At 45.0% G+C, this 12,420-nt stretch overlaps 1 pseudogene; it reads right to left on the reverse strand.

Moving 5' to 3' along the window:
• Positions 1-5,516: 5,516 nt before the first annotated feature.
• On the reverse strand, positions 5,517-10,791 carry LOC104655054 (annotated as a pseudogene).
• Positions 10,792-12,420: the final 1,629 nt, after the last annotated feature.

Below are 12,420 nucleotides of genomic sequence, written 5' to 3' on the forward strand. Positions count from 1 at the left end.
GCTGAGGGTAGTGCCAGGAGTTTAGGTCCAACCTCACGTCCCTGGGGGGAGTGTTCAGGTTCTCAAGGTGGTGGGTTGGGTTGGGCAATCCCCAGAACCCTGGGCTGTGTGCTCTATCCTGGAGTTCGGGATGGGTGAAGCCACATTGGCTGAGCTTGTGCTCAGGCCTCCCAAAGGTGAGAGCCAAGGTGATCCTCAAGTCCTAGGTGGAGTGCTCAGGTGACGAATGGCAGCATCCATGCTAAGGCACTGCCACTGAAGATGGTGTAGTCATCTTCAGTGACTACAGCCTGGGTTGGCAGTGGGGGAATGCACATCCATCTTACTTCCCCTGGCCAGGCAGGCTGCCTCTCTCCCTTCTTTTCCCCTGCTTCTGATGTTTCCTGTCACTTATCTGTTGAATTTTATCATTCTTTCTGGGATAATGTATTTGAAGTGTGATGTCTATATACTATTTTGGTTCTTCTAAGTGCAGGAGGTGGGTATGAAATGCTTCTAGTCAGCCATCTTGAAGCCCCTCTCTAGAAGAGTTTTTATAAGAATAGCTGCAGTTCTCCCAAATCATACAAGCTAAGAGTGTTGCATTCAGGTGGTATTGGTGGGGTGGGCATTCTGGGTCCTCCTGGCAGTGAGGAGGCTGTGGGCACCCATAGTCCTGGCTCACTACTTGTGGGCTCCTCCCCTTGGGTGACCAGGTCAGTCCTTGGCTGCTGAATGGTCAGTCTTCTCCCCATCCCCAATACTGACATGTCAAAGTTGCTGCTCTTGGTGAGGTGTGAGAACCCTTCCACTAGCATGATAAATCTTCGATGAGATGACTAAAAGGGGACTTCCCTCTCTGGGTTTAACTAGTGCTACACATCTTTCCTCAGGCCTTTTCTGCTGGTTTCGTATCCTTCCTTCCCTGGGACAGTGCCACTGGATTCCTTAAGAGCTTCCTGGGAGGGAATCTGAACAATACTTAGAGGGTTGCTCTCAATAGAGTGTCTTCAGACAAGCCAGTGCTCTTCAGTAGAGCTCTTCCCCTGCTAGAAAACTTTTTGCAGTGTTGTGGAGCTAAAGTATCCTTGGCCTTCCTTTGCATCCCTCCAATCTGTTTAAGAATTTTTTGCATTGGGGCTGTCTGTCTCATAGTCTACCTTGACTCTTCTTTGGGGGGTCCTATAAGGTCTTTATTATGCAAACAGAACTCCCTAGTGTCCCTCCCACACATACACAAAGACAAGCCCTGATTTGTCTGGATTCCAGGACAGGGGACAGAATGGATTTCATTCTGAGACCTGGGCCATTAATCATCGGTTTGGAATTGAGAATGAATTTCTCATAGAAACAATGTGTCAACTTATAGTTCAGATCTCTCTCCAGCTAACAAGAGCCCATCCAATCCAAAATGTGGCCCAGCTGTAGAATTCATTGTATGAGGCTGGGTTCTGAGGTTTGGCAACAGAAAGTCACACAATCAGGAGGGAAAAGAATACAGAAAAAAGAAAAAGAAAACGTCCTCCTTTCTTGGGTCTTGGGCCAGTCCTGGGAAAGTTCTTGAAACAAACCAAGCATGCTGGATCTTCGGCTTCCTGCCAGCTCCCCAGTGGACCCCTTTACCAGCACCCAGCAGCCTCTCCTCAAACATTCCAGGATCCCTGCTGTGTGAAATTCATCAGCTTGGCACTCCATCCAGGCTGGGCCCACTCCTGAGTAGGCTCCAAGCACCAACCTTAAGTCTCTAACTACCACCATAATCTCACAGTTCCCCTGCACAAATCTGCATGAGAGAGCCAAATATAGGAACTGTTGGTGGATGTCAGATTGGGTTAGAAGCAGAGTGCAGCAAGCATCTCTGGCAAAACATCTGCTATGTTGCTGTGAGCATGGGTTGTGCTCCGGCTCTATGCTAAGTGGTTTACCTATATCATTCACTCAACAAATATTTCAGCACCAAGAATACTGCTGTGGGCATTAGGGGTTATAGTGCAAATGAAATAAACGTCTCTAATCTCATGGAGCTTGCATTTGAATGCGTTATTTCCTTTAGTTCTCATACTAAGCTTCAGAGCTAGTACTGTCATATCTCCATTTTATTCAGTAAAATAACTTAGGTGCCAAGAGATTAAATAACATACCCCAAGAACGTGGCAAGTTAAGTCATAAGACTAGGACTCCATGCCAGGCTCTCTGCAATGTCGGAGACCTTGTCCTTACCACAAGGCCTGATCACCTGGGAGCCAGAGCTCCACAAATCCCAGCCCCCACCACAGATGGGGTCAAAAATGTGGGCTTAGTGGTCCCAACTTGTTCTTGATTTCCTTAACTTCTTTCTCTTTGTCTTCTTCATTTATAACTTCTCAAGGGATCCTAGATATCCCCCAAGCTGAGGGAAGGGTGAAGATGGGCAAGAAGGCTGAGACTTATGGGTTGTGTGTGAATTGGGGGCTTTCTTTATGACCACAGCCTCCATGAATCTAATTAGAGGTTTTCTCATGCCTCCTTGAAAGGGAAAGGGTAATTGTCAAAGGAGTGAGTCGTTGTGAGGCAGGAGAATTGGGAATTAGGCTAACCAAGGGTTAAGGCATAAGCAAAAGAACAGCAGGTGCAGCCAGTTCTAGGCAACATTAAGCAGCATACAGCATGCATCCTAGCTCCTGCGATAACAAGACGGAAGTTTCCACTTCAGCCTCTAATTGACCATGAGCCAAGTCTCCACTTCAACCACTGATTGGTCACAAGCCAATCCTTCATAGGGTGTGACTAACTGGAGGCCTCTAAAGGGCACCTAGGGTCGTTACCAAGCTTAATAAAAATTAATATGTATCTTAATAAAAATCCTAATGGGTGGGGGAGCTCTTGAACCACTTGCTGGAGCCCGCTCCCACAAGAGCTCCTACAGGCTCCTACTCTGTGGAAAGTACTTTTGCTTTAATAAATCTGTGCTTTTGTTACTTCGTTCTTTTGTTGCTTTGTTCATTTTGTTCAGTTCTTTGTTCAACGTGCTAAGAACCCGGACAACTCACAGTCAAGATCTTACATCTGGTAACAATTGCAAAAATAAGTCTGTCTTGAAATAAAACATTTACAATAGATTTCTTCAATGGCTATTCCCTGGAATCTAAATAATTGGTATATTTTACACACACAAAAATAGAAAACAAATAAATTCCACTTTGCATTCCAGCATGAGACATGTAATACTCACTAGTCAATGAGTTGAAGAAGCAAGTAGAGACCATCTCACAGGGGCTGGGCAAGTTTCCTGTGAGGTCTGAAGAGCAAGCTCATGACATCAGGGCCAGCACAATTTCAACCACCCCTGACCTTTCTAGCACTGAACGTAAGTTTAAGTCTTCAGGTGACTCACTGGTCTGTAAAGACAAATGGAAATAACCCAGGACACACTTCCTGTGCTAACATTTGATATCAGAGAAATGCCCCTTTCATCTGCAAGATCAGAATGCCTCCCTTTCTGCAGTACAGAACTTTGGGTACCACGTCGCTCAGCTTTAAATTCTGTATCCTCAGAAGACTGGATCATTTCCCTCCACTTAAAACAGCCATCACATGTGTGTTTCTGGTCAGCAAAAGGATTCTGACTCTATTGACTCAAAAAGAGGACTTCCCCTCCTTCCCATCCCTCCATCCCTCTAAGTTCCCCTCTTCCTTTCCTCACTTATCATCAAAGCCTCATCCCTCCCTGTCCCCTCAGCCTTCTTCTTTAGGGGGCCCAAAAGGCCCAACCACACATCCATCAAAGGCTGCCTCTGACAGCAGAGCTTAAGAATAAAACTAACAGAGAAGAGGACAAGAAAAAAAGAGAAGGTAAGTGATGGGAGGAAAGAGAGAGAGAGAGAGGAGAGAGAGAGAGGAGTGTTAGGAAACCTTCCTGTGGGGCTCTTTGTTTTATTTCAGTACACAATGAATTTCTTTTATTTTGGTAGGCATCCACATTTCAGCGTTTAGTGGTCCTGAACAGAAAGTGGAAAAATGCAGCACTTTGCCAGGAAGTCAAACCCACCAATTTCCAGGTTCTGCTGTGCACACTGAGTTCTTTCTTTCTTTCTTTCTTTTTTTTTTTTTGAGACAGAGTCTTGCTCAGTCGCCCAGTCTGGAGTGCAGTGGCGCCACGCCCAGCTAAGTTTTTGCATTTTTAGTAGAGATGGGGTTTCACTGTGTTAGCCAGGATGGTCTTGATCTCCTGACCTCGTGATCCGCCCGCCTCGGCCTCCCAAAGTGTTGGGATTACAGGCGTGAGCCACCGTGCCCGGCCACTGAGTTCTTTCTTAATCCCTGCTGAGGATCTTGAGACGCAGCACTACCAAAACCAAAGGATGTGCTTAATTCAAGGTTCTTTATGTTCCAGCTGCCAGATTTCAAACTAGACTTCAGTGGATTAAAAGGATGTCCAGATGAGAGCCCTGTTTAAAACTTCTACAATCTTTAAAAGTTGAAGAAGAAATGAAAGGAAAAGAAAGCAATTTAGAGGGATCACGTGTGCTTACAAGTGTCTTCATGAGGCCTTTCTCCAAGTTTAGCCACCAAAGACTCTGAGAGCTGGCAGGTCTGAGTAACCCTGGTTGACTGTTCTTTTCTTATCAAAATCTGAGCCAAAAAAACTCATCAGCTGATGATGATAGCAGAGGGTGGCAGAGCTGAAGACCTAATATTTACTTCCCAGGCTGGTGGCAAGTGAATAAATGCAGTTCCAAAACTAAACAAGGCAGGTAAGAGACTTGTTCCAACTTTACCTGGCTTCTGGCCAAAGCAAGGAAATGTCATGGAAAGTATTGGGTGGTGACAGTACAAAAAGGGACTTGAGGAGGGGGAAGAAAAAACAGCACCCCTGGATAAAGTGGGAGAGAGAAGATACGGAGATATCCCTGTCCTCACCACAGGCTAATCTCAGAGGGGAGTAGAAGGGTTACAATCTATGCTTTGGCCAAGGGTGGGAATAGAGGAGTGTGGGGACAAGAGGATGGCTTAGAAGAGGCATCATTTAAGGCTTAAATGAAAAAACCAGGGATGCAGGCAAAGTACTCCGCATACCCAGCAGTAGCTCCACAGGCTGCAACCCTAAATCATCACGTCTACTCTAACAAACCGCCCCCCAGGCTGGAGGGCTGTTGCAGGGGGAAGGAGGGGGGGAAGTGGGAGAAGGCAGAGACCCCAGGCCATGTTATCAGCAGCCAAGTGATTGTGTGATGTGTCCTTTTACAGTTGAGTTAGATGTGTCCCACCAGTTATGACAGGAATCAATTTAAATATATTTTCTTGATCCCAGAAGCTCAACTACGTGGACAGTGGTTACACTTGACATGATGATTTGTCATAGCACAACTTATGTATTTCAAATGGACAAAAAATTAGTATCATTTCCAGTATCTTAAGATAAATTTCCTTTGAATGGAAGCTTTCTTTCCAGTACTTTTAGGTCTGTAAGATGTACCTAGAAAATTTACTACTGTGGAAAATGAAGACTGCTTCAATGAATGAGGGAAGAGGTGAAGGCCCGTGGTTTTACTTTTTGATTAACTGCTATAACAGTGTCCTTCAAGTGGCTGAGGGAGTTTCATATTTTCTTTAGACATCATCAGGCGCTAAAGCTCTTGCAGAACAACTTTGTATCTCTGCTTTTTAAAATTTATTTTGTATCCTTCAGTCAACTCACACCAGCAGAACCACTTTGATGCTCTATGAATTCTGCCATTTTGCTAGCACCGATACGGCTCTTGGTCTACCACTCCATTAGAACTCTTAACTCCATTCATATTAATTTTTGTTAAAAATCTTACAAAGTGGGTGCTTCTGGGTATTTAGGTCCACATTTTATTTTAAGGCTGTATATTCAGTTTTCATCAATTGTTCTTGGAGGCCCAATTACCGTCTCTGTCCATCTTGTAAGTATCATGTCTTCACCGTCTTCTAGACCCCAGCTACCTGTGCCATCACCTACTCCTTTCTAACCTTGTTCCAGTTCTTCCAACAGTTGGAAATTCTGAGGGACTTTTACTCCCAAGCCCATGGTGGCATCACTCCTCTAGTGTTTACTTTTTGGAGTGGTTGCTCTGTCAGAAAACCTGGCTCATGGAGGGCCAGGTCATTTTTATTTGTAGTTTAATTCATCTTTTGCTAAATGCAACACAGTCTGGCTCAGCAAATTGTTCTGTTCAATTCTCACAAATCAAGCATGCTAGAACATGATAGCAGCAACAGATGAAATCTAGAGACATACCACAATGCTCTTTCTGGATTCCTCTCCAGGGCCTGTGTTCCCATCTCCCAGCAGTGGAGAGTTCACAGCTGTGCTCCTCGACGGACTTGCCCTCAGCCAGGACGCTGCCTCCCTTGAGGTTATAGGGACGATCAGGGCCAAGGCCAGGCTGTTGTGTTGAGTCAATGGCTTGATCTTCCTGTTAGTTTGGGACAACTCAGAAGGATCATTCCCAGGTTCAGAGTGTCCTATGGGATTGGTTGAGGCCTCCACAGCAATTGCACCACAATTCAGCGCTTCTTTTTGCCCCATCCTGCCTTCCTCTCATCTTTATAGCCACATGCATAGCTTTCCAGAACATTAGCGAAGTCTTAAAAAACTAATGTTTAACTTCATAAAGGGACATATCCAAGCACCTTTCTCTGAATGAGAGGGTGAAAAGAAAATCATACACTTCTATCATCTGTATATTAACTGAGTAGAAAGGGTGTAGGTTAGCAATGGCACAGGAAGTTGACTTTTTACCAGCAAGGGGAGAGAAGTTTTGCTGCCTAGAAGTCTCTGCAGCGTGAGTGTAGTTCAGCTACCTGGCCTTGAGTATCACCATGTTTGGAGCCAGATGGCACCTGAGAATCCTCAACTCCCTATGAACTGCTCCTGTGGGGAAGAACACTGTCTAGTGCCCAGTCTTCACAGAATCTCCCCAGTCAGCTTTGCAAAAGAAACCACTGGACCGTGAAATTTCAGAAACAGATGAGAGCCTAGAGGTCATTCCATCTGGTCATTTCCAACATGGAGTGTCCAGACTTAAAAAGCAGAATTGGAGTTCTTCAAGTTATTTTCAATACTTTAAAAAGCCAAATTGAAATGATGTGTTTACCATTTAATAGCAGGAGCTAACAGGCTCATCAATACCAGTAAGCCAGTTTAATCTTTAGTTCAACAAATTAATTAACACATACTTGATGCTAGACCCTGATGATACAGAGATGGATAGGCAGATGAATTCCTGGCCCATATAGAAGCTGACTTTCTAGAGGTCCAGTTAGACAAAACCAAGTAAACATGTAGATTTATTAGACAAGATATGATGGCTAGGATGAAGAAAGAAAAGTAATCAATAATGTGACACAGAAAAACAGAGAGTAGAATCTAGAAAAAGGAGTTAGAAAGGACCTTGCTGAAACTGACACCTCTCATTTAACTTAGTTAAAAATGGAAAACAAATGAAATAATCCATAAAACAAACCCCCATGACACAGGTTTACCTATGTAAAAAACCTGCACATGTACCCTTGAACTTAAAAGTAAAAAAAAAGCCAATTACAAAGCTGCGTGGGTTAATGGCAATGACTTTTGGTTGCATGTAATTCATGAACTTATGTTAACTTGTGGGAAAATAAGGTCTGACTCCTGACAAAATAAACTACTTACAGTCACATGAAAAAAAGGAAAACAAAGTAATTGTTACTCAATAAATACAATTCTTTTGACAAATGATAGTTTTCAAAGTGCGGGTGCCCTATGGAATTGACAAAAATGACAAAAATGGGTCTTCTTATATGAAACAGTTAAAACCACTGATCTAATTCCATCTCTCATTTAAGAAATAGAAAGACAGGCAACTTGGTGAGATCACATCACTAATCTCTGGCCAACTGGGACTAAGACTTAGGTCTCCTATGCCTTAGTATGGGGCTCTTCCCATTGTGTCATGCCTTGAATCGCAGAGATGGCCCAGAAGCAGCGTGGAGCATGTTGCAGAGACGTGACTCTGCACTGAAGCCTCCTTATTCAGTCCTCTGCCTCTTATTCACAGTGTGATCTTGGATAGACTGTTTTATGCCTCAGTTCCTTCCTCTGTAAGATGGGATGCTGAAAACACTGCTTCTCCGAGGTTGTAGTACTGTTCAGCGAAGGAGCCAAGGCACTGAGATGACTCAGCTCATCTGCAAGAACAGGGAGAAAGGACAAAGGCCAAGGGTAGTGAACCCATGGGCGCATCTGCTCAATCAGGAAACAGTCTTGGCCCATGGGGCTGAAGACCTTGCTGCTCCAATATTGCTCTGGTACTGTGTCCCTGGGAAGGTCACCTTTGGTCCCTGGGCCTCCCTTTTCCCTTCTAAAAAATGTGACTCCTACTATCCATCCCCATTTCAATAAGGAAAGGTAAAATCCAAAATGTGTTAAAAGGTGTTGACTCCTTGGAGAAGGTTTCTGAATAGAATGCAGGGGTGGAAAAACATTTTTCTCATCCATCTCTAGGTTCATGACTGAGGGCCCTATAACAAAGGGCAGGTTATCAAAAGAGAAAGGCATGTACATTTATTTAATGCAAGTGTTATGTGACATGGGAGCTGTCAGAAATGAAGACCCAAAGCAACAAGGAAACGTGTATTTTTATGGTTAGGTTTGATGGGAAGTGGAGAAGTATTATCCAAGGAGAAGGATAATTAGAGAACAAATGGGTAAGATCTAATGGTAATAAACCAGGGAAGCTTAGCAAGGCCTGTTTGTTCAGATTCTTCTCGGTATCTCTGGGTCCTTGGCAACTTTTCTCTGAGTATAGGGAGGGCACCTCTCAAATGAAGGTCTTATGATCTGCTTCAGAGGGAGATCAGGAAATCCTTCCTAGGTTTTATAGCAGGTTTCCAGAGAGTGGGGGGCAGGGGGGTGAAAGTGACCTTCTTGCTTCTGTTGTTTTTCAAACACTAAGATGCCATTTATTTATTTTTAGAGACAGAATCTCACTCTGCCACCCAGGCTGGAGTGCAGTGGTGTGGTCATAGCTCACTGCAGCCTCATACTCCTGGGCTCAAGGGATCCTCTTGCCTCAGCCTCCCAAGTAGCTGGGACTATAGGTACATGCCCTCATGCCTGGCCAATTTTTAAATTTTTTTCTAGAGACAGGGTCTCACTGTGTTGCCGAGGCTAGTCTCAAATTCTGGGGCTCACGTGATCCTCCCACCTTGGCCTCCCAAAGTGCTGGGATTACAGGTGTGAACACCTGTGCTCATAAGATGCCATATTGACATGATGTAGCATGTCCTGAACCCCAACAAGGGGTAGTGTCCACAGAAGCAGCAGGTGCATGTTTGTGTCTTATACTAAGGGCAAGGCCAGAGATCAGAACCATGAGAGTAAAGGGCTGGGAGATGGAGAGTGCAGGTGAGTGAATGTGGACTGGGGACATGGAGGTCATTGTTTACCAGCCTGCAGAGGTGGAACCTGGGAGGATTTCTTTTAAATCCATGTTAGTATGGTCATCCCATTCCGTTTGATTCAAGGCCACCTCTTCCTGGTTCCGTGCTATCAGTTAAAATATAGTCTCTCCCCTGTTTCCAGCTCTTCATCTCATGGCACTATCTCTATAGCAAAAACTTGAAGTCCCCTGCTCTCTGAGGATACCAAGGCAAAGAAATACCTGTGAATTCTGATTCCTCTGAGAGGGTGCCAGGAATGTTGAAACAGATGTAATTCATCTTCTAAGGACTTCAACAAGTGTTGTTTGTTTCTTCACCATTCAGCTGTTTGTAGTAGGCTTAGTTTGACAGCTGATTCAGGTTGTATTGGAGATTGTCCCTCTCCCACTGGCAGGGCACTTTGCCAGCAGGTTGGCCAGTCAACACCTGCTCTGTGCTTGCCCTTGTCCTCAGAGAGCTAGGGATAGGAGAGCCTTACCACTCACGTTCGTGTCTCAGAAAAGCAACAGGTAATGATGCAGAATTCATTTTTATAATGATGTATAGCCAGCAAATTCCCCAAACTCGCTGTCACATCTTATTATAGATATGTGCTTGCATCTGGGGCGTCTTTTTGCAGGCCTATCTCAGGGGAGCAGGCAAACAAAGTAAGAGGCACGGAAGGCAGAGCGGCAGGAAGGAGGCACAATCACCGCCTGGCAAGCTCACAGTCATCCCCGCAGTAAGCCTCCCCGGGATTTCCTGAATGCCTCGATGGGGGCTTTGTAGCAAACTTTAGCTTTTTATACATCTCGGTAGCAATGAAAATAGAGCAACTGAGGTTGATTGACGGAGCTGAGTAGTGCCTATTATTCATCCCGAAGCTTTTGTTAGAGAGGGGAGGTGAAAATATCCTTAGCCCTTAGCGGTCCCCGCTCCTAGTTGAGACCCCAGCCCCCTCTCTGGTTTGAAAAGTTCTTTGGCTCCAGCACAAGGAGGTCGGTGGGAGAAACCAAGCGAAGATCGTACCACTTTTTCTTCCCCCTTTATTTTATGTTAGTCATGGTAAGTGGCTAGATTTTTAAAACGATTCAAAAGCATGAAGTGGGAGCCTGGAGTATTCTTATTTGCATATTAATGCCAAGCCTGTGTTGCCAGCACCCAGTTATTTCAAAGGCTGTTGCCAAGAGCACAGCTTTGAAAGGCCTCAGCGCAGAGGCGGGCACCTGGGGCCTCTGTCCCAGGCTTCACCAAATGAGAGCACACGGCCCCTTCTTTCTGCTGCTCTCTGGGCTTCCTGGGTGCAACAAACAACAGCTTCTCCAAGTGGCCAACTTCACCCATGCCTGTTCCCTCTCCACAAGGGTGAACAAATGCTGAGGCGCGGGAGATGGGCAGTGCTTTGGACATGGGGGCTATTTTTCTTGTATACCTTGGAGTATTTTTGATCACTTGGCTTTTTATTTCGTTTATCATTGATCGATTGTGTTCTGGTTACTCCGGGTTATCCTAGACGTTAGCAATGGCTGGGCTGCGAGGATGGCGGTTTTCCATCAGACAGTGGGGACCTGTCCTTGTATGTTCAGTATTCTCATAGTACTGAACTAAAAGTATGTTGGCTTTAGGTTGTCCAAAACAGCTTGCCTACTGGATAATCCCAGTAATTTAACCAGGTTTCTTTCAAACCATGGTAGATTTTGGTCCATGTAAGTGAAACTTCTTAGAGGACGGACCATGTTTATTCCTTTCCTATTAATATGACCAAACAGGGGCTGCGGGACGCTCACTGGGATCCCAGGGATTTTGTGAGCATCGGGCGCCTCCTAGTGTCCAACTGAGAGCACTGAGCTTGCGTGCTCTAACCCTGGCAACAAATCGAGCCCAGGTGCGGGAATAAGGAGAGGAATCTCAACTGATTTTCACTCATTCCCTGGGCCGGGGTGTTGCAGGGAGGGGTGGAAGTGGGGAGGGAGTCCGCTTCCGGAAGCAGCTTGTCCAGTCTCCTGGAAGCTGCATCCAGACCACAACCACTGGGAGGAAAAGTGAACCGTGTCCAGGACTTCTTTGCCCACTGAGTATTCAGAGACCAAGCTCACGCAGTGGAAAGAGGTCGGATTTGGGAGTTAGAGAGACTAGGGTTCAACTCCTAACTTAGCCATTAACCAGTAGCGTGACCCTGGACTAAGCACTTAACCTTTCTGATGGTGACAATTTCAAAATGGTGGCAGGAATAAGTGTTATTTCAGGGTGATGAGGAGAATCCTGTGAGAGTAAAGACAACCTCTGAAGTGCCTGCCACTCTCAGCAAATGTTTGTTAGACCCCTCTGCCTGTTGGCTGTCTCTCACCCCAAATCTGAAACTGCTTCCATGGGCTGTGTTCATGAATATGCCATTTCTGTCTATAAAAATATAGTATAGAGAGGGTTTTTTTGGTGTGTTTTTGGATGTTTTAATTGATTTTTCAAAGTAATCTTAAGGTTTACCCTAAAATATCTCGTGCAACCATTTCCAGCTTAGATGTGGCCATTTGCTCTTTGACAATTATGAGAAACTGTTAGGCTGTATCCTTGGAACCTGGGCTGCCGATCAGGCCGAGTGAGGTGATCCACTAATAGGGGTCCACCTTCCCTGGGATGGCTGGCACAGAACCTCCAGACCAGGACAAGCCATGTCTTGCTTCTAGCTTCACTAAAAGTCATGGATCAGTTTTCCCAGTGACCCACTCCAACGTAATATCAAAACGTGTTCCTATCAAATCTCAAAACCTTCTAGCTTTCAATTTTGATTTCCTTTCAATTTCATTTTCATTTCAATTTCTTTGGGGCCACGTTTCTATCGCAGAAGAGTTTAATTAGAAAATACTCTTCTGTCTTCTATTTTTACTGTGGAAGGAGAAAAGAGGGATTCTTGGTAGCGTAGGTAGCACAGGTAAATGTGGGATTATCCAAAAAAAGAAAACTGTTGACAGACTTTTTCACTTTTACTACAGGCTTAAATGCTTACAAGAAAGGGAAGTGAATTAGAACACGTGAATAGGT

This window comes from Rhinopithecus roxellana, chromosome 14 (genome assembly GCF_007565055.1).
Source record: "Rhinopithecus roxellana isolate Shanxi Qingling chromosome 14, ASM756505v1, whole genome shotgun sequence".
In the NCBI taxonomy this organism is placed as follows: domain Eukaryota; kingdom Metazoa; phylum Chordata; class Mammalia; order Primates; family Cercopithecidae; genus Rhinopithecus; species Rhinopithecus roxellana.